The 18,729-nt window shown below is 48.2% G+C and overlaps 1 pseudogene; it reads left to right on the forward strand.

Moving 5' to 3' along the window:
• The first annotated feature begins 574 nt into the window (after positions 1-574).
• On the forward strand, positions 575-656 carry LOC138843923 (small nucleolar RNA U13; annotated as a pseudogene).
• The last annotated feature ends 18,073 nt before the right edge of the window (positions 657-18,729 follow it).

Raw genomic sequence — 18,729 nt, forward strand, 5'->3', positions numbered from 1 at the left:
ACAGGAGGGTCCTATGCGTGTGTCCTGGGCGGCTGCGTTTGTGCAGGCCGCCTTCCTGAGCTAGCCTAAAGCAGCTCTCCTGGGAGGCCTGGGAAGGTGGGTGGGAGGCAGCCTGGCCTCCCAGGGGGAGCCGGGCTCCTGTTGAGAAGCCTTTTGCACGGCTGGAGTCTCCACAGGTCCCAACTGCACATGGTTTATTTCCATCCAAAAAATATTGAAGAATGAAAATCGAAACCAGCAGGAATTTCGACAGCGAACTTGTGGGTGGCGAGGAAGATCTGTGACGATTTCACAATTAGGAGCTCAGACAGGAGTCCCTCCAAATACCAGATAAGCTGAGGGTGGAGTGCGCCCTTCCCACACTGCTGAGGGGCGCTCAGCCCTGGGATTCTGGGCCCCTGTTTGATCTTTCTTCCGCTTGTGCTTACTGAATACTGTGGAGACCAATGCTTTATATGCGCCTCTCATTTAATTATCACAACAAAGTGAGGCCTTACTTAGTTAACAAACAAGGGAGCTGACACCAGGGGTTTCAACCAGTTCAAGGAAAATGGAATTTAAAAATGGCATACGGATCTTTCCTGTGGTTCACAAGCATGATGACTGAGTGTATACACAATTCTGTGAGATGTTATCAGCACAGTACCCATCTGACATAAGAAAAAAAAAAAAAGATGGCATACAGGGGCCAGGATTGTGGTGCAACCTGCAATGCCACGATCCCATATGAGTGCTGGTTCAAATTCCGATTGCTCCAGTTCCAGTCCAGCTCCCTGCCAATGCGCCTGGGAAGGCAGTGGAAGATGGTCCCTGCCACCCAGTGGGGAGATCTGGATGGAGTTCCAGGCTCCTGACTTAAACTTGGCCATTGTAGCCATTTGAGGAGTGAACCAGTGGATGGAAGGTCTCTCTTGTTCCATCTCTTCCTCTCTCTGTAACTCTGTCTTTCAAATAAACAAATAATCTTTAAAAAAAAAATGACAAGCATTTTCCATGAATTTTTTTGAAGCTACCTCTTAATGATGGAGTTCAGGTAATTTGCCCAAGGTCACAGAGCAACTCAGCACAGCCCAAAGCTCCAGCTCATGTCCATTGTAACTATTTTTGTTGTTGTTATTTAAGATTTATTTATTTGAAAGGCAGAGTTACAGAGAAGCAGAGGCAGAGAGAAAGGTCTTCTATCCACTGGTTCTCTTTCCAAATGGCTGCATTGGCTGGAGCTGCGCCATCCGAAGCCAGGAGCCAGGAGCTTCTTCCGGGCCTCCCACATGGGTGCAGGAGCCCAAGGACTTGAGCCATCTTCTACTGCTTTTCCAGGCCACAGCAGAGAGCTGGATCAGAAGTAGAGCAGCCGGGACTTGAACCGGTGTCCGTATGGGATGCTGGTGCTTCAGGTGGCAGCTTTACCCGCTACACCACAGCACCGGCCCCCATGATAACTTTAAAGCCAGGCCGGTAACCACTGTGTTTCATTTACCCTCCCCCAAGAAGGGGCTGCCTCCTGTCTCCTTCCTTTTAAATAAAACTGTGCTCTTCAACTTATAAATTTATTTCATTTGTCCGCATAAAAATTCACTGACTTAAAAAAGCACACATTGGCTGTGTCCCAGTGTCTGTGGGTCAGGAACCCAGAGGCAGCTTAGCTGGTGGCGCGGCTCAGCATCTGCTGCAGCCAAGGACCGCCCGGGGCTGCAGGCATCTCCAGGTTCAAGGGCACAGCGTCCCCGCCCTGGCTCACTCAGGTGGTTGTCATCGGGCCTGCTCCTCACAGGTGTTCTGAGGACTTTGGCTCTGCACTGGCTGTTGGCCAGAGGCTTCCATCAGCGCCTTGCCTCCCTGGGACCTGTCACAACACAGCAAGTGGCTCCCTGGCAGCCAGCAGGCAACAGAGCAAGAAAGGACGTGTGCCCACAGATGGCCTTCTGTGCAACCTCAGTGCAGAAGGGGTCTCCACCGCTTTCCTGGGATTTCCGTTCTTTCGAGATACTCACGCGGCGGGCGTTGTACCAGACCTTAAATAGCAGGAGGTCCCCAGGACTAATCCTCAGGGTAAGAGAATCGCCCACTGAAGCTGTGGCTGAGCCCTGGTCTGAGCGAGAAGCTTGTCACAGGGAAATCACTCCCAGCAGAGAGGCCTTGGACGACCAGATTTTTTTTTTTTTTTAAAGGCAAACCTGATTAAAACCGCAGAGCTTTTGGTAACCTGACACAGGTCGGAAAGAGCTCTTCAGTCTCTTGGCGGACCTGGAACTCACTTGAGCTGAGTGACAGGCTCCGTGCGAAGTTCCAGGGACACAACAGGGAATCCAGAGTCGCCCCTGCCTTCAGCGAAGCTGCTCTCTGCTGGGAGAGGAAGGAACGGAAAGCAAGGGCTGCAGACCCAGGCGAGCACTGTGCATTCTATGCGTTTTACCAAAGGAGAATCCGGCTCAGAGAGGCACGCCCACCAGGCTGCAAGGGCCAGAACCTGAATGCAGGTGGGCGGCATTGGAAGGTGATTGTCTCTGCTTCCTTCAGGGTCACCCTTGTGGGAGGACAGCATTCCCACTGCACACCTCCCCAAGCTGAATCTCTCACGAACATTTACTTTCTAGCACTTTCTAGGGACCACGCTTTAGGAGAACACGATGCCTAGATCCCCAAGCAAAACATGAATACCGGGGAGAGAAATGAGAAAGAAGCTGTCACACCCTTCTGTGGACAGGGTCAGGTACTAATCTTGTCTGCACCTGCCTCCCCAAAATATGGGCACCACAAATGCCTCCAGGACAACCCTCCTCCGGAAGGACCCCCCCCCAAACTTTTGCTTAAGAAAGACCTTATCTTAGGGCCCCTGGTGTGGCACAGCAGAATCAGCGGCCACCTACTGGTGCTGGCTCTTGTCCTGGCTGCTCCACTTCCAAGCCAGCTCCCTGCTAATGTGCAGGGAAAGCAGCAGAAGATAGTCCAAGTGCTTGGGGCCTTGCTACCAACTTGGAAGACCCGGATGAAACTCCTGGCTTCTGGCTTTGGACTGGTCCCACCCTTGCCATTGCATACATGTGGGGATGAACCAGCGGATGGAAGATCTGTCTTTCCCTCTCTCTCTGTTACTCTTCCTTTCAAATAACTAAATCTTTTAAAAATAAATATATAAACTTGAAATTAAAAAAAGAAAGACCTTATCTTGAGGTCAAATCCACTATCCCAGGCACAGGAATGGAAGCTAGCACCTGATGCACAGCCCTGGAGCCTAATTCTTGCCTCTTATCCATGCAGAGTAAATGGAAAGGGGGAGGGGAAACTGAGCGCAAGTTAAAGAGCAGACCAAGGGCGCTTCCTTGGCCAAGGCCACAGTTGAATTTCTCATCTCCTCTCCCCTTCTCTCCTGCCTCCATTTTTCACCTTTGAATTTTGGGGGCTATACTTATGTTTTCCCCTTATCCTTTCTGTCTCCTTAAATATATTTTTAATTTAAAATGTTTTAAAATTTTTGTTTAACTTGTAACAACAAAAAATGTGTACATTTTTGTGGGGGTACTGTGTAATATTTCAACACATGTACACAGTAGAAACTGATCAAATTGGGCAATTAGCATTTTCTTATCTTTTATTTGTGTTTGGAGGCTGCCAACACCTCACTTCCGGTTCTTTACACAGAGTATCATCTGTTATTGTGAAGTGCAGTCACCCTGCTGAGCTGTGCACACTAGAACTGTGACTTCTATCTGACCGTGCTTGGTGCCCATGGGCCAACTTCCCTCTAACTTCCCTCCCTCGCTTTACCTTTTAAACTAATTTCTCATCAATGACTCTCTTCAAAGTGTGGTTTAAATGATTAATTAAGTAATTAATAACAAAAAATTATTAATATGAGCAATAAGTGATTCGATAATGTAAATAAACATTTAAGTTCTTTCCCTGCAGGTTGGAGGACTTGTTCCAAAAGTCAAGGGGATGTGCAGTGCGCAGAGGACATGGGATTTCCCCCACCAAGTGCCACCCTCTGCGGCCATCCGTGGGGGCCTTCCAAATGACAGCTCACTTAACTCTAAAGGAAAGAGAGAACAAGGCTCGGCTAAGCCTCTCTTGAGTGACTGAGCTGAGACACTGGATTCATGTTCGTGTGGCTTCAGTTCTGTACGTTTCTAACTGCACCCATTGCCCCCAGGTGCCGAAAACAAACAAGGAACACTGCTGTGCTTCAGCATCTACACTGACATTTGGAATCCATTGGTCCTGCAGCTGTTCACTGTCCCTCATCCCCCACCCCCACCCCGTGTCCCTTCTTCCCTCCTGCTCCTTAGCAAATTCCAGCAGGCACTGTGCCCAGCAGGTTAAATGCGGCTTCCGATGCTCACCTCCCAGATGGAGTACCTGGAACCAAGTCCCAGCTCTGCTTGTCATCCAGCTTCCTGCCGTGCACCTGGGAGGCAGCACAGGGTGACCCATGAACTTGGGTTCCTGCACCCCCACGGGAACCCAAATGGATTTCCTGGCTCCTGGCTTCAGCCTGGCCCAGCCACAGCTGCTGCAGGTTTTGGGGGACGGAAACCAGTGGATCTCCCTCTCTCTACCTCTCTGCCTTTCAAATAAATAGATACCTTTTCAAAACAGAAGTACAGAAATGTATCATCATGCATTTTTTTTTCCTATCTGTGGTCAATAATACTCTCTCAGACTTCCTTCCTTGAACCAGGCTTACTTACTCTTCAACCCTGGTAAAACCCAACTCTCCCCCCACCTTAAACCTGCACCCCGCAGCTGACCCAGCTGAAGGAAAGCCAACACGACCCTCGGGGGGCCTCAATCTTCCCGGACATCCTAGGGAGCTCCCCCGGCCTTCCCTTCCCACGGCGTGCGTGCTCCCTTCCAGCCTCAGCTCTCCTCCCAGACCCTTGCTCTCGGGCTTCCTGAAGCTCTGCGAAGAGCACTCCCACTCTGCTCCCCTGCCTGCTCCCTCCCCTCCAACTACAGAACAGCAAGCCCTGCGCTTAAGGGTTACAGCCATGCCCACCACCACCCACTTGCCTGGCTTCAGCCTTCCCCTCCCTTTGTCTGCACCAACCATTTCTCTCTCTATTGAACGGATCCCATCAGCATTGAAACCCGCCATTCTCTCTGCCCTTAACCCACTCAATCTCATTTCCTATACAGCTACCACCTGTGTCTCTCCTTCCTTACTTGGTTAAATCTCTTAAAAGAGTAGCACTTACATGAGTCCGCACCTCCCTGCCAAACCTGCTAAGCCATGAGGCCATGAGTTTTTTTCCATCTCTGTGATTGGCCAGCCACTTAGCCCCAAAACCTAGCTGTCATTGTGGTTTTGTCTTTTTGTCCCAAATCTCACAACCGACACATCAACAAATACTATCTCAGTTTCCTTTAAAATAAACAAATCCAGAATCTAACCATTCCCAGTACTACTACCGCGCTACTCTGAACCACCATCACCTACCCCCCAGATCGTTGCCACAGCCTTTGGACCAGGCACAATGCTTCTGCCCCTGCTCCTCCAGGTTGTGTCCGGGGCAGCAGTCAGAGCTGTCTTTACAGGGATGGGGGAATGTCCAGCCCATGGGCCATAGAAAGCCTGGAAAATCATTTAGTCTGGCCCTGCCAAGGCAACCACAGGTGGGATGCAAAATTCAATAAATCTATAGCAGGCTAATCTTTTAAGTTGATTAATTTGTATGGCCCCCAGATGATGCTATAAATATCTAAATGGCCCAGTCCTGCACTCACAGGTGACACTGCCCTGCTGAAAATGCCCCTTTGGCCAAAACACTGAGGGACTAAAGTCCTTAGAATGCGCTGGAATTCCCACGCGATCTGACACCTGTTATGTGCCGGTCCTCATTTTCTCACTCTCATCTTTTTCCTGCCCCACCAGCCCCTTTCTGTTCCTTGGAAACACAGGCATGTCCCCCACCAAACTGGATGGGATGGAAATGTCCCACAGGGATTATGGGAAGGGTTGCACAGCTCTGAGAATGTTCTGGAAACCATGCACTTGCCTTCTTTAAACACGGGACTTGTGTGGTATGTGAACCACATCTCAAGAAAGCTGCTATTTGCCAAAGGACGAGGCTGTCTGGCGGGATGGGAAGAAGGGGCAGATTCAACCTGAAGCTAATGAAGCTGACCCTCAGCTCTCTCCTTTGCAGGAGCCCCTTCAAAAACAAATAATCAAACCAGAGCTGATTTTGTAATTTTTTTCCTTTAAAAACTACCCCAAATTGTATGAACTTTAGAATCCACAAAGCCTTTTTCCACCTTGATGAACATATCTTTATTTGATAGCTAGAAAAAAGTAATCATGACTTAAAGGTTTTTGTTTTTCTTATCGTTAATGCACCTCCCTTTGTGCAGCACCAGGGCCTCAAGGAAAACAGAGTACCTGCCTGTCCTGAGGTCCCCTCTCACAGCCACCCCTCAGGAAAGCCTCCTGCGACTTCACAGGGAATCAGACCCCAGGCTCAGGCTGGAATAACTCGTGGCTCCTTCTGGGCTTGAGAGAGAAATAAGAGCACACAACCCCCTGTCCATGTGGAACGTGGCTCTAGGATGTTGGCCCTTCAGGAAAAAAAAAGTGCACTTTTTAAATTTGTTTCTTGACTTTAACCTTATGGAGTTGCCCTATCCTTTAAGAAAAATTGGTCTAGAGGCCGACGCTGTGGCGTAGTAGGTTAATCCTCTGCCTGTGGCGCCGGCATCCCATACGGGTGCCAATTCAAGTCCCAGCTACTCCACTTCTGATCCAGCTCCCTGCTAATGCACCTGGGAGAGCAGTAGATGGCCCAAGTGCCTGGCCTCCTGCACCCATGTAGAAGACCCAGAAGCTCCTGGCTCCTGGCTTCAGTCGGCACAGCTCTGGAGTTGTGGCCATTTAAGGAGTGAACCAGTGAATGGAAGACCTCTCTCTGTCTCACCCTCTCCCTCTTCCGTTAACTCTGCCTTTCAAATAAATAAATAAAATCTTTAAAAATAAAAATAAAATAAAGTGTAACCATCATCATCTTTTAAAAAATATAACTTAAAAAATATGAATCTTTGTTTTAAAAACAAAATTGGTCCCAAGTCTCCAGCACAGAGATGATGGGAGTAATGTAGTGCTCTCCTCCTCTCCCCTCCATTCTTACCCCCCTCTACTCCCCCCTCCCCTCCTCCTTTCCTTTCCCCTCTACTCTCCTCCTCCCTTTTCCTCCCCCCTCCCCTCCCTTCCGGTGTCTGCTGAGCCTCAGGGTTCTAAGCTGGAACCCAGGAAAAGGCACAGGGGAAACACAAGCTGTTGTAAACCCGTCCTGCGCCCAGGCCCTCAGGTGCAGTGCGGGGTCTAGGGCCAGGGGGCCCTGCCAGAGTCTGAGAAGGAGGCACAGTGCAGGCCCTGTGGTTGGATCCAGAGAAGGGGCTGCCTCCCTGAGAGGCAGGATGGGACCCCTCATCTGTAATTGGGGTCCCACCACCCACCTCCTCTTTCTGCTTCAGCCTGTGTGGACCCCTTACTCGGAAATCAAGCTGGTAAAAAGAGACCCCCAACTGATAAAACTCAGGCTCCTGGAAGGTCAACAAAATGCCACATGTTGACATTACTATGCGATTTTTATTGGTGGCAAATCTGATCCCCTCATTAAGTTAACGACATGGACTCTCCTGTCTCTAGGGAGCCACCTGGACTCCCTTACCTGGGCCAACAGGATTCTCAGTGTCACTGTTTCTGAGGCAAGAAGCTCATCGATATCCAGGGCTCATCTTTTTAGGCAAAGCTTTTATGCCTTTGAGATGTCCCCATAACTATGTGCGATTTAAAATACTTAAATGCTATTAAAAATACTTAAATCCTGGCTGCTCCACTTCCAATCCAATTCCCTGCTGATGTGCCTGGGAAAGCAGTGGAGGATGGCCCAAGTCCTTGGGCCTTTGCACACATGTGGGAGACCTGGAAGAAGCTCCTGGCCCCTGGCTTCTAATCGGCTCAGCTCTGGCTGTTGTGGCCATTTGGGGAGCGAACCAGTGGATGGAAGACCTTTCTCTCTCTGTCTTTACCTCTCTCTGTAACTCTTTCAAATAACTAACATTAGTCTTTAAAAAAAATAAAGAAAGAAAATACTTAAATGCCAACAGCCGTCCCAAGACTGAAACAGCCAAGGTATCCAAGATGGGAACAAAGTCAACCTTACACGCACGCCATGGAGCTCCCCCACAGCATCCTGGTGTTCCCGCCTCCCCCTGGAGGTGCCTGGGTTACCCCTCCCCCAGGAGAAACCAGCCATTACTTGCTGTGCATAGCACTTAAGCAGGCCATATCGGGGCTGGGAAAGAGCTAACATCCTTCATCCCTTCCTGGTTCTGGGCAAGCAGACTGCGCATCCATTGTCAGATGCCAGCCCCACACAGCCCTGGATATGTGCAGCTGATCACCAGTTCTCTGGCGAAGTAGAGGCTCAGAGAAGTTGAGTTACTCACTCAAGGCTACCCAGCTGTTATGTGGTAGAGCAGGGATTCCACCAGTCTGTCCAAAGCTTTTCTTCTTTCACCTCTGTTCAACTCTAAAGAGTAAAGGACGTATGCAGTATGGGAAGCTGTGGAAGACACTCCCGGGCCCTCGTCTAACCTCAGAAGCAGCCTAAGATGCCATTGATAGGAAACTCAACTCCCAAGCTTTTCTCCACCACAGTTATTTCCGCTGAACATGAAAGCACGGATCTGGTTTGCCATCTCCACTTGGATGTCTGGTAGATCTGCCAAAGCCAACCTGTCCAAACAGTCCCCAGCTCCAAGCTGCTACTCCTGGTGCCGGCTCTAGCTCACTAAAGGGTGTCTCCAGCTTCCAGGCTGACAACCCTACCATCATCCCTGCCTCCTCTCTTGCTTCCTCTCTACATCTCACCCCTTAGCAAATAATGTCAGCTACACTTCCGAAATATGTCCAGGACCCAGTCACTACCACCCCTACACCCCAACACACACACTGCCAGCCTCCTTCTCTCACCTGAATGACTGCTTTGGGGTCCTGATGGGTCTCCCTCACCTTTGTTCTCCTACAATCTTTTTTTTTTATTTTTATTTTTTGGCAGGTAGAGTTATAGACAGTGAGAGAGAGACAGAGATAAAGGTATTCCTTCTGTTGGTTCACCCCCCAAATGGCCGCTACAGCCGGCGCTGCACCGATCCGAAGCCAAGAGCCAGGGGCTTTCTCCTGATCTCCCATGCGGGTGCAGGGACCCAAACACTTGGGCCATCCTCCACTGCACTCCCAGGCCACAGCAGAGAGCTGGCCTGGAAGAGGGGCAACCAGGACTAGAACCCGGCGCCCATATGGGATGCTGGTGCCGCAGGCGGAGGATTAACCAAGTGAGCCACGGCGCCGGCCCCTGTTCTCCTACAACCGGTGACTTTATTTTTGTAGAATGAAAGCCTTGCCTTCCCTGCCCCTCAAGGCCTTTTGCTCTGGCCCCTGACTCCCACTCCTGCCTTCTTCCCCTTCCCTGTTCGTGTTCTGCCTCCTCATTTCTGCCTGACACGCCTACATACTTGTTTACTTTATTACCTGATTATCATCTCTACTAGAGTATACCATACAAGAGTGCAGGGAATTTCATCTGCTCAGTAGTATCCCTAAAGCTGGAAAGAATGCCCCACAGAAGGCCTGCAATAAATATTTGTTGAGTGATTGGACAAATGAATCCTCTCCTCTTTATCACACCTTTGGTGCACACCAAACTTTGTGTTTCCTGAAAAATAGAATGTAGTTAATGTTGGAAAGGACTTCAAACTCAGTTTCAGTGTAGACACAATTTTTTTTAAAAAATGATGTTTTAGGGGCTGGTATTGTGGTATAGCCAGTAGAGTGTGGCATGCGATGCAGGCATCCCATTTGGGTGCCAGTTCGAGTCCCAGTTGCCCCACTTCTGATCCAGCTTCTGCTAATGTGCCTGGGAAAGCAGTGGAAGATGGCCCAAGTCCTTGGGCCCCTGCACCTGCGTGGGAGACCCAGAAGAAGCTCCTGGCTCCTGGACTCAACATTGCCCAGTCCCAGACATCGCAGCTAGCTGGGGAGTGATGGAAGATCTCTCTTTTTCTCTGTCTCTCCTGCTCTCTCTGTAACTCTGACTTTCAAATAAATAAATAAATCTTCTAAAAAACATTTTATGGAATCATGAATAGTCAAGACAGCAAATTCTTTATACTCTTCAAAATGTGTGTGAATTTAATGATTTTTTCCCTGACAGATTAGTAAATAAATATACAAGTAGACAGACAGGACCATCACTCAAACTTGAACTCTGTTTAAATGACAGTTAAAGTTGATATCACGGAGAAGACATGTCACGGAGTCTCTCAAGTTTCATAATGGTGGTAATGAATCAACATTCCCCAAAGCTTGGAGCACTACAATCCTCTGGAAAAGAATTCCTGCAGGAAAAAAATATGAAAATCAAGTCATAATTAACTGCACAAAATCTACTTGTAAAGAGGAAAGTGTGTTAGAGAGTTGATGAGAAGGGACCCAGGAGGGAAAACTTGATGAACAGGCAAAGTCTGCTCTAACAAAAAAGTGGCGAGGGACAATGAAGGAGGAAGATACTATATTTATATTATAATATAAATTATAATAACCATTATAATAACCAACAGGGTACAAAGTTGCCACAGATGTTAAAGAGGGCCCACTACCTACAAAGAACATGCCGGGGATGAGGGGGGATCTTTTAAGTCTTTAAAGATTTGTATTTATTTATTTGAAAGAGAGAGAGAGAGAATATCTTCCCTCTGCTAGCTTACTCCCCAAATGGCCACAACAGCTGGGGTTGGCTCAGGCTGGAGCCAGGCGCCAGGAACTCCATCCAGGTCTCCCAGATGGGCGGCAGGGACACAAATTGTTGAGCTGTCTTCCATTGCTGTCCCAGACACAGTAGTAGGCAGCTGGATTCAAAGCAGAGTAGCCAGGACTGGAACCGGCACTCTGATATGGGTTGCCAGCATCAGAAGCAGTGACTGGGGCTGGCGCTGTGGCGTAGTGGGTAAAGCTGCCACCTGCAGTGCCAGCATCCCATAAGGGCGCCAGTTTGAGTCCCGACTGTTCCACTTCCCATCCAGCTCTCTGCTATGGACTGGGAAAGCACTGGAATATGGCCCAAGTCCTTGGGCCCCTGCACTAATGTGGGAGACCTGGAAGAAGCTCCTGGCTCCTGCTTCAGATCCACCCAGCTCCGGCCATTGCAGCCATCTGGAGAGCAAAACAGCAAATGAAAGTCCCCTCTCTCTCTCTCTCTCTCTCTCTCTCGATCCCCATCTCTCCTTCTCTCTGTGTGTAACTCTGACTTTCAAATAAATAAATCTTTAAAAAAAAAAGACACTAATTTTCTGTATTGGAAATATTAGAAATTAGGTTCAACACTTGGCTTCAGCTCCTGACTCCAGCTTCCTACATTAGCAAGAAGCAGTGGTGATAACTGGATCCCTGTAATTGGATCCCTGCCACCCACATGGGAGACCTACATTGAGTTCCCAGCTTCAGCCCTGACCCAGCATGGACCACTAAGGCATTTGGGCAGTGAGCCAATGGATGGCAATGATTCTCTCCTTCTCCCTCTAAAATAAAATTTTGAAATAAAAATCATAACACAATGCTATGATCCTAAGGAAAAATTAATTCTAGATCAGGAGGTGCTGCAGATCAGTGGAAAAGAATAAGCCGTACTCCAGTCTAGCTAACCAGAGGCATGGGACACATGAATAAAACATTCAAGTAGAGGACAAAGTCTGCACCTTAGAGTTCATACTGCCAACCTGACTGCCAGTTAGCATCCCCAGCTTCTCATTTGCTGCTTAAAGGCTTCAAGGGCATCTGGCCACAGAGCATGGTAATATTTTTGCAGGGCAAACCCCCAAAACTAGTTGTAGGAGTTGCCACAGAACCCCCAAACTTGGATCTGCTCACTCATGGGGCAGAAAGCCAATCACTGACACCGGTATGGTAGAAGAAAGTAGATATCTATTTGCAAAGTGCAGAGCACCATGTGGAAGACCCAGAAGAAGCTCCTAGCTCCTGGCTTCGGATCGGACGGCTCCAGCCGTTGTGGCCATTAGGGGAGTGAACCAGTGGATGGAAGACATCTCTCTTTCTCTCTCTCTCTCTCTCTCTCTCTCTCTCTCTCTCTCTCTGCTTCACCTCTCTGTAATTCTGCCTTTCAAATAAATAAATAAAATAAATCATTAAAAATAAAGTGCAGAGCAAGGAATCAGGCAGTTATCGTTTAATTCCTGGGCTCCCCAGGAATTGGGGGTAAAGTTTCTTACGGACTGAAATGGGCTGAGAAGTGCATGCTCACATAGGGTCCAAGTTCTTGGTTGGTCAGTGGTGCTCACGACCTTCCTTAGTCAATCAGTCGTCAGTGAGCTTCAGTCAGTCTTCAGGGTGACATGTAGTTGGTGGTCACATTCTTCCCTAGACCTGGAATTTCTCAGCGTGGACGTGGAATTCAGCTAACAAAACTCCTCCAGACAATACTGGCCAACAAGATTTTACCTACTGGAGAAGCAAATGACTTCTTGAGTCTGGTGGTTAGAACCTTGTAGGGCCAGATGTACCACTCCCTCAATTCAGTGAATTCCTTTGGATAAGTGGTTAATCCTAAAGGATAGGCAAGGACACCTTGGGCTAAAGAGGCAGATGGTGATATCTTGCTTCTACGTTAGGGACATTCGTAGAGGGGTTCAGTCTCAATGTCAAGCACTGGCTTTTAGAGAGGGCTCTGTCCCAGCCATGTCTCATGCTAGTGTGTGACTGTAGATAGAGTGCTGAGCTCTCTAAGTCCAATCCATAAAAAGAAGACAATAATACTATCTGCCTCGGAGGTGTTCCATAAGGACTGAATGAGTCAGAGGTGGTAGTCACTCTGCAAGCATTTCACTCAGAGCGAGTATGCAAAATCTATTAACTTCTGTTATTGTCACTGGAAAGTATGGTGAGTGGGAATATCAAAATCAGGATTAAGAGTGATGATTTTCTAAGATATCTAAGATACTCAGTTTTGAGCCAAGTCACTAAGACCTCTGGGAAATTTTTGATTGTTGGTTTTGAGTTTCTTAGTATCTTAAATTCTGTTGAAATAGCCAGTAGAAATTATTTATTTTGGCTTCAGCAAAGCATGTTATTCAAAAGCATATGACATTTTTATTGTAATGCCACTTAAGATGTCTTAGCCAAGAGCGTGTTAAAAATGGGGTAAATCCTAATAAAAGCAACATACAGCAAGAAGGATGATCCATGTGAAAGAAAAGATTACATTCCAAAGACCATTTTGGAGATTAAACAAATGTTGAAATCTTTGTGACTGATAAGACAAAGGAATGAAACAAAGTGGTGAAAATTTTAAGAGCGACCACCAATGAAAAGCACCAAGAACAACAGGAAAGAGCAGGGCTAAAACTTAAGACTTCATAAAATTGGAAGAAAGTGAATTTGAAAATCAGCAGATTAAGTCTGAAAGGGTAAAAGACGCTAAAACAAATATTTCCTAAAATGGAAAAGCCCAGGGAGAGGGAATGCTGAACAAGACCCACATGCCATCGATGGCCTGAGGATGAGGAGAAGGAGAGGAAGGTGGCCGTGCACCACCTTCCACGCAAGCTACTGTCATTCCAGGCTCCACTTGTGACTTCTGAGAAATAGAATAAAGTCAAAAAGAGTGGGGGCGGGCGCTGTGGTGTAGCTGGTAAAGCTGCCACCTGCAGTGCTGGCATCCCATAAGGGCACCAATTCAAGTCCTGGCTGCTCCACTTCAGATCCAGCTCTCTGCTGTGGCCTGGGAAAGCAGTAAAAGATGGCCCAAGTGCTTGGGACCCTGCACCCGCATGGGAGACTGGGAAGAAGCTCCTGGCTCCTGGCTTCAGATCGGCACAGCTCCAGCCATTGCAGCCAGTTGGGGAGTGAACCAGCAGATGGAAGATCTCTCTCTCTCTCTGCCTCTCCTTTTCTCTCTATGTAACCCCGATTCTCAAATAAATAAATAAATCTTTTTAAAAAATGAAGAATGTGTTAAGAATTTTAATTAATTTAAGTTTTAATTTGTTTCATCCTTCCTTATTGCAGCAACGGTTTGAGGCTGTTGGATGGTAAGATAGCTTTCTGTGTCCTTCTTGCCTCGGGGACTTTGCACCTGCTATTCCTGCGGCTAGAAAAGCCTCATCAGATCCCACATCACCTAGTTGGTTCCTGTTCCTGTTGCTTGACTCGTCAAAATGATGGGGGCCCTTCCTAGACACTCCCACGGCAATCTCAACTCCCATTACGCTACTCATCTGTCTCATGTCTCCATGTGGTGAGCCCCCAGGAGCAGGGAACATGTCTCATTCACTGCTGTGTCTTCCGCATGCAGCACAGTGCCTCTTCAGTAGGGGACACTCGTTAAACCCTGGTGAGAGAATCAACACTTGCATTTCTTGAACCTTTACTATGTGCTAGACACCATACTAAGCAATGTCTATTTAATCCTTACATAACTATTGCCATTTCCCACGTTTAAAGGAATCAAACTGAGGCACATGGTCACCCAGTTAGCTCATAGAGTTGGGATTCAGCAAATTCAGTCTGACTCCAACCTACCTTCTTCGTTCATTATCCTCATAGAAGGAAAGGATCAACAGAGAGAAGATTAAAGAAGGAAATACAGCCATCAGGAAAATGCAAAGCAAAACCATGACAGTGTGGGTGTTCAGTCCAGTGGTTGAGACACCTGTTTCCCATACCAGAGTATCTATCTGGGTTCAATTCCTGGATTTGGGTTCTATCTCCAGCTTCTTACTAATGCAGATCTTGGGAGGCAGCGGTTGGTGATGATTCAAGCAATCGGGTTTCTGAAATCCATATGGGAGACCTGTATAGCATTCCTGGCTCCTGGCTCCTGGCTCCTGGCTTCAGCCCCAGCCTGCCTCTCAAGTAAATAAATAAGTAATGAAAACCACAATGAAGTATCATCTCACTCCAATTAGACTATTATCAAAAACAAGAAAAATAACAATTGCTGGCAAAGATCTGGAGGAAAAAGGAACTCTTATTCACCCTTGGTAGAAATGCTAATTAGTATAGCCCTTATGGAAAACAATGGGGGATTCCCTCAAAAATCAAAAGTAAGTCCACCATATGAGCTAGCTAGCCCACTTCTGGGTACATATTGGAAGGAAATGGAGTCAGCGTATCAAAGAAATAGTACTCTCATGTTTAATGCAGCACTACTCACAATAGCCAAGATCTGGCATCAATCCAGATGTCCATCATTGAATGAACAGATAATGAAAATGTGGTGTGTGTCCACAATGGAATATTATTCAGCCATAAAAAGAATGAAATCCTGACATTTGCAGCAAAATGACTAGAACTGGAGATCCTAATGTTATGTGAAATGAGATTGACCCAGAAAGACAAATACCACATACTCACTCTGATATATGAAAGGAAAAAAAAGTCAATCTGAATTCAGAACAGTGGTTAGAAGTTAGGAAGGGTTGGGGCCATGGGGTGAGGATAGTGAGGTTGGATAACGGGTACCAAATCACAGGCAGATTGAAGTAACAAGCTGTAGTGTTCCAGAGCACAGGGAGTGACTACAGTTAACAATCGTGCGTGCGTTACATCCTGAATGGCAAGCTGCCTTTGAGAGATGAGCTTGTAGGTGCCAAACCCAATGAAAACTCAGGGAATAGAAGGGCTGACTGCCTGGTTTGAGTGGTTTACTTCATGCATATGTGTTGAGGTGTTGCACTGTACCCCATAAACATGAACATAAGTATTACATGTTAATCAAAAAACTCAATAAAGTAATTTTTAGAACAGGAATGTGTGTGTGTGTGTGTGTGTGTGTGTGGAATGATGTTGAAAGAACCATGACATGAATGATAACAGACCTGGGCAAGTGTGAAGAGAGCACAAGTTGAAGTCCTACCAGACACAGGGACACAGGAGGTCAGTATGTTGAATGGGTTTAGGCAGGGCCTCAACGATTACAAACACTCTTGGATCTGACAACACGGCCCCCAGGCCATGGAGTGTGGTCTTCCCCAGGACGTGAGAAGTCCGTGAGGCCAAAGGGACGAGCTACTGCAGCCAACTACAAAGCGATGTTCCAGGTGCCCAGGACCCCAGAACTCTCTTCTCCAAACAGCCTGGAGGCCACGTCTCAGACTCGTGGGGCCTCTCGCAGACTTTGCCCTCCAGGGACATACCTCCCTCCCAGGTGCATTCCTGGAGGCCCAAGTGGTGGCCTGGGGCCAGCTTGGGTGTGTGGAGTGGGATGTGCTTACTCTGGCGTGTTCCGTGTTCCGGCTTCATAGGGTGAGACAGACTCCAAGGAGGGAGGAGCCAGCAGTGGAAAGGGAAGGGGAGTAGAGCCGGTTCCTTCCTACATGTCCTGGCACAGAACACAGAGCTGTAAATTCAAGCCTAGCCCTTCTGAGATCAGGAAGGGAGAAAGCAAAAGCATCATGGCACTGTCAGCCGGGCTTGAGGTCTCCAGGGGCTGACCCCCACTGCCGTGTGGGCTCTGATGTGCTCTAGTGGACATAAACAATCTCACTGAGACCCAGCATCAGACAAGGCCACTGTGTGGCCAGGAGGGGGCAAGAGGCAAACAAAAGCACTCTGTAATCATGTCTGAACGCAACCCCAAACAAGAACATTATCCACGGCACCACAATGACCACACTCCCCCATCCTGCTGTTCGCAGGACCACTGCTGCTTTCCAGGTCAGAGTGAGCCCTGCCTTGCTAAGATACCTGGCCAGAGAACTCCCCCTGCCTCCCAGCCTCATCCATCTAACCCCCAGCACAGTCATGCCTGCCTGCACCTGCCCCCAAAGCACTCCACAGTGGCCCAGCTCCTCCAACAGATCTTGTCTAACACCTGCTGCTTGACAGACCCGGCCATTCTCATGGGATGTGGTCCCCGGTCTTTCTCGTTGAAAAAAGTCAATGCGCCAACTTGTCTCACCACAAGTGTGTTTCTGGTGACCTTTCCTAAAGGGCATTGATAAAATGTACATTTGTCACGGGAGAAGCATGAACACAGTGTTAAGTAACAACAGTTCATAAACTAATCTTATAATGTTGACACACGATAGCATATGGCATATGGGTCTCTGTGTGGACTCTGGCCCAGCTGCTCCAATATGAGAGTGGCCCCCACTCTAAGGTAGGACGCAGAGTGACTGTGTGCCTGCCTCGCTGTGGTTGTACCTCTGGAGAGCAGAGCCAAGTCCCGAGCTGAGACACAGAGGGGTCTCTCTAGGGAGAGGGTGAGAACAGACATGGCTGTGGCGTAGCAGGTGCCAGAGTAGAGCAATTGGAAAGAGTGTTCCAGAGCCCGGGAAAAACTTTGCACAGGTCAAGTACAATAAGGTGAAGACCACTGCCCCTCGTTGTGTGCTCTTTTGGAGACAGCTGGTGAGGACAGCAGGCGCTCTGTGTGACAGCAGGCCCCAACGAGCCCAGGGCTCCAGACACTGGCATGCGGCCAGGTGTTCTAAGAGACCTGCCATAGAGGAAAGCTCTGGAAGGAGGCATCCAAACCTAGAATTCCAGCTCAGATAGTTAGAGATACAGAGTCTGTTAAGGGAGTCTCAGTGCTTCTCAACCTGGAGCAATTCCCATCGCCACACACCCCCAAGGGATAATAGGCAATGCCTGGAGACATTTGTTGGTAGTCACCACCGGAGGGAGAAGGTGCTCCTGGCATTGAGCAGGTGAATGCCAAGGAAGTTACTCAACATCCATACCACGCACAGGGCAATCCCTAACCAGCGAATGATCCAGCCCCAAGGGTCGCTGGGGCCCTAGGTCCATGCAAGAAAATGTGTTAAACGTGACGCTTAGGGAATCTAACTGCCGTGGCAAAGGGACACTCGCTTTAAAAGACGGTCCATCGTTTTCATTAGGGTTATTGTAGATGGACTTGAACAGAGGCATCCAGTGGTTGCCATGGAAACCATGAACTAGGGCAGGCTCTCTGGTAGTCCCGGGTTTGTGGATTTGAAAGACAGAAGCTCTTGAAAATATCTAAGCAAAGAATTTTTGGAATGAGAAGAAGGATACATTATTCAAGGTGCTTAGGGATCCCACGGGAAAAGCACACACACTTGCTTGTGAGGAGTCCAGCTCCAGGCTGGGACCCAAGCTAAAGAATCTTCACTCCTTCCTGTTTTCCTTGAGTAGCCCCCAGCGCCTGCTTGGAGGTGAAATGAGCATCTCATAGCTCAGGCCTCGGGTCTGCCTAGGCCAAGTTATTGCAAAGAAAGAAAGGAACTGTTGTCCTTATCTTAGCTAAACGCGATCTTGTTACAGGCTGCTCCCCTTGGTTTCTTGCCTCTGCTCGAAGGAACATCTGCTGATGGGAAAACATAACCCACAAAGATTCACAAAGGCTGCCTTGTCTGTTGAAGCAGAACAGAGATCACAGGCCTCACCCCCAAACTCACTTGGCTTCCCCATTCCTGTTCAGATAATTAACTCGCCAATTAAACTCAGATCTGGAAAACAGGGCCACAGAAGTCCTCCGAAACGTTGGAGCCAGAAACAAAGGGACAGAGAACACGGTGTTCAGCACAGGCCAACACACAGGCACTCAGGGCCAAGAGATTCACTGACCCCCTGCAGTGGTTTGTTTTATAATTTAGATGACTCTCTCAGGATGAACACTTATTTATCCTAGTTTTTAAAAAGTAGTTATTTTGGGGGCCAGCGCAGTGGCTGTG

Source organism: Oryctolagus cuniculus, chromosome 9 (assembly GCF_051225735.1).
Source record: "Oryctolagus cuniculus isolate XC-2025 breed Fujian yellow rabbit chromosome 9, ASM5122573v1, whole genome shotgun sequence".
NCBI lineage: Eukaryota > Metazoa > Chordata > Mammalia > Lagomorpha > Leporidae > Oryctolagus > Oryctolagus cuniculus.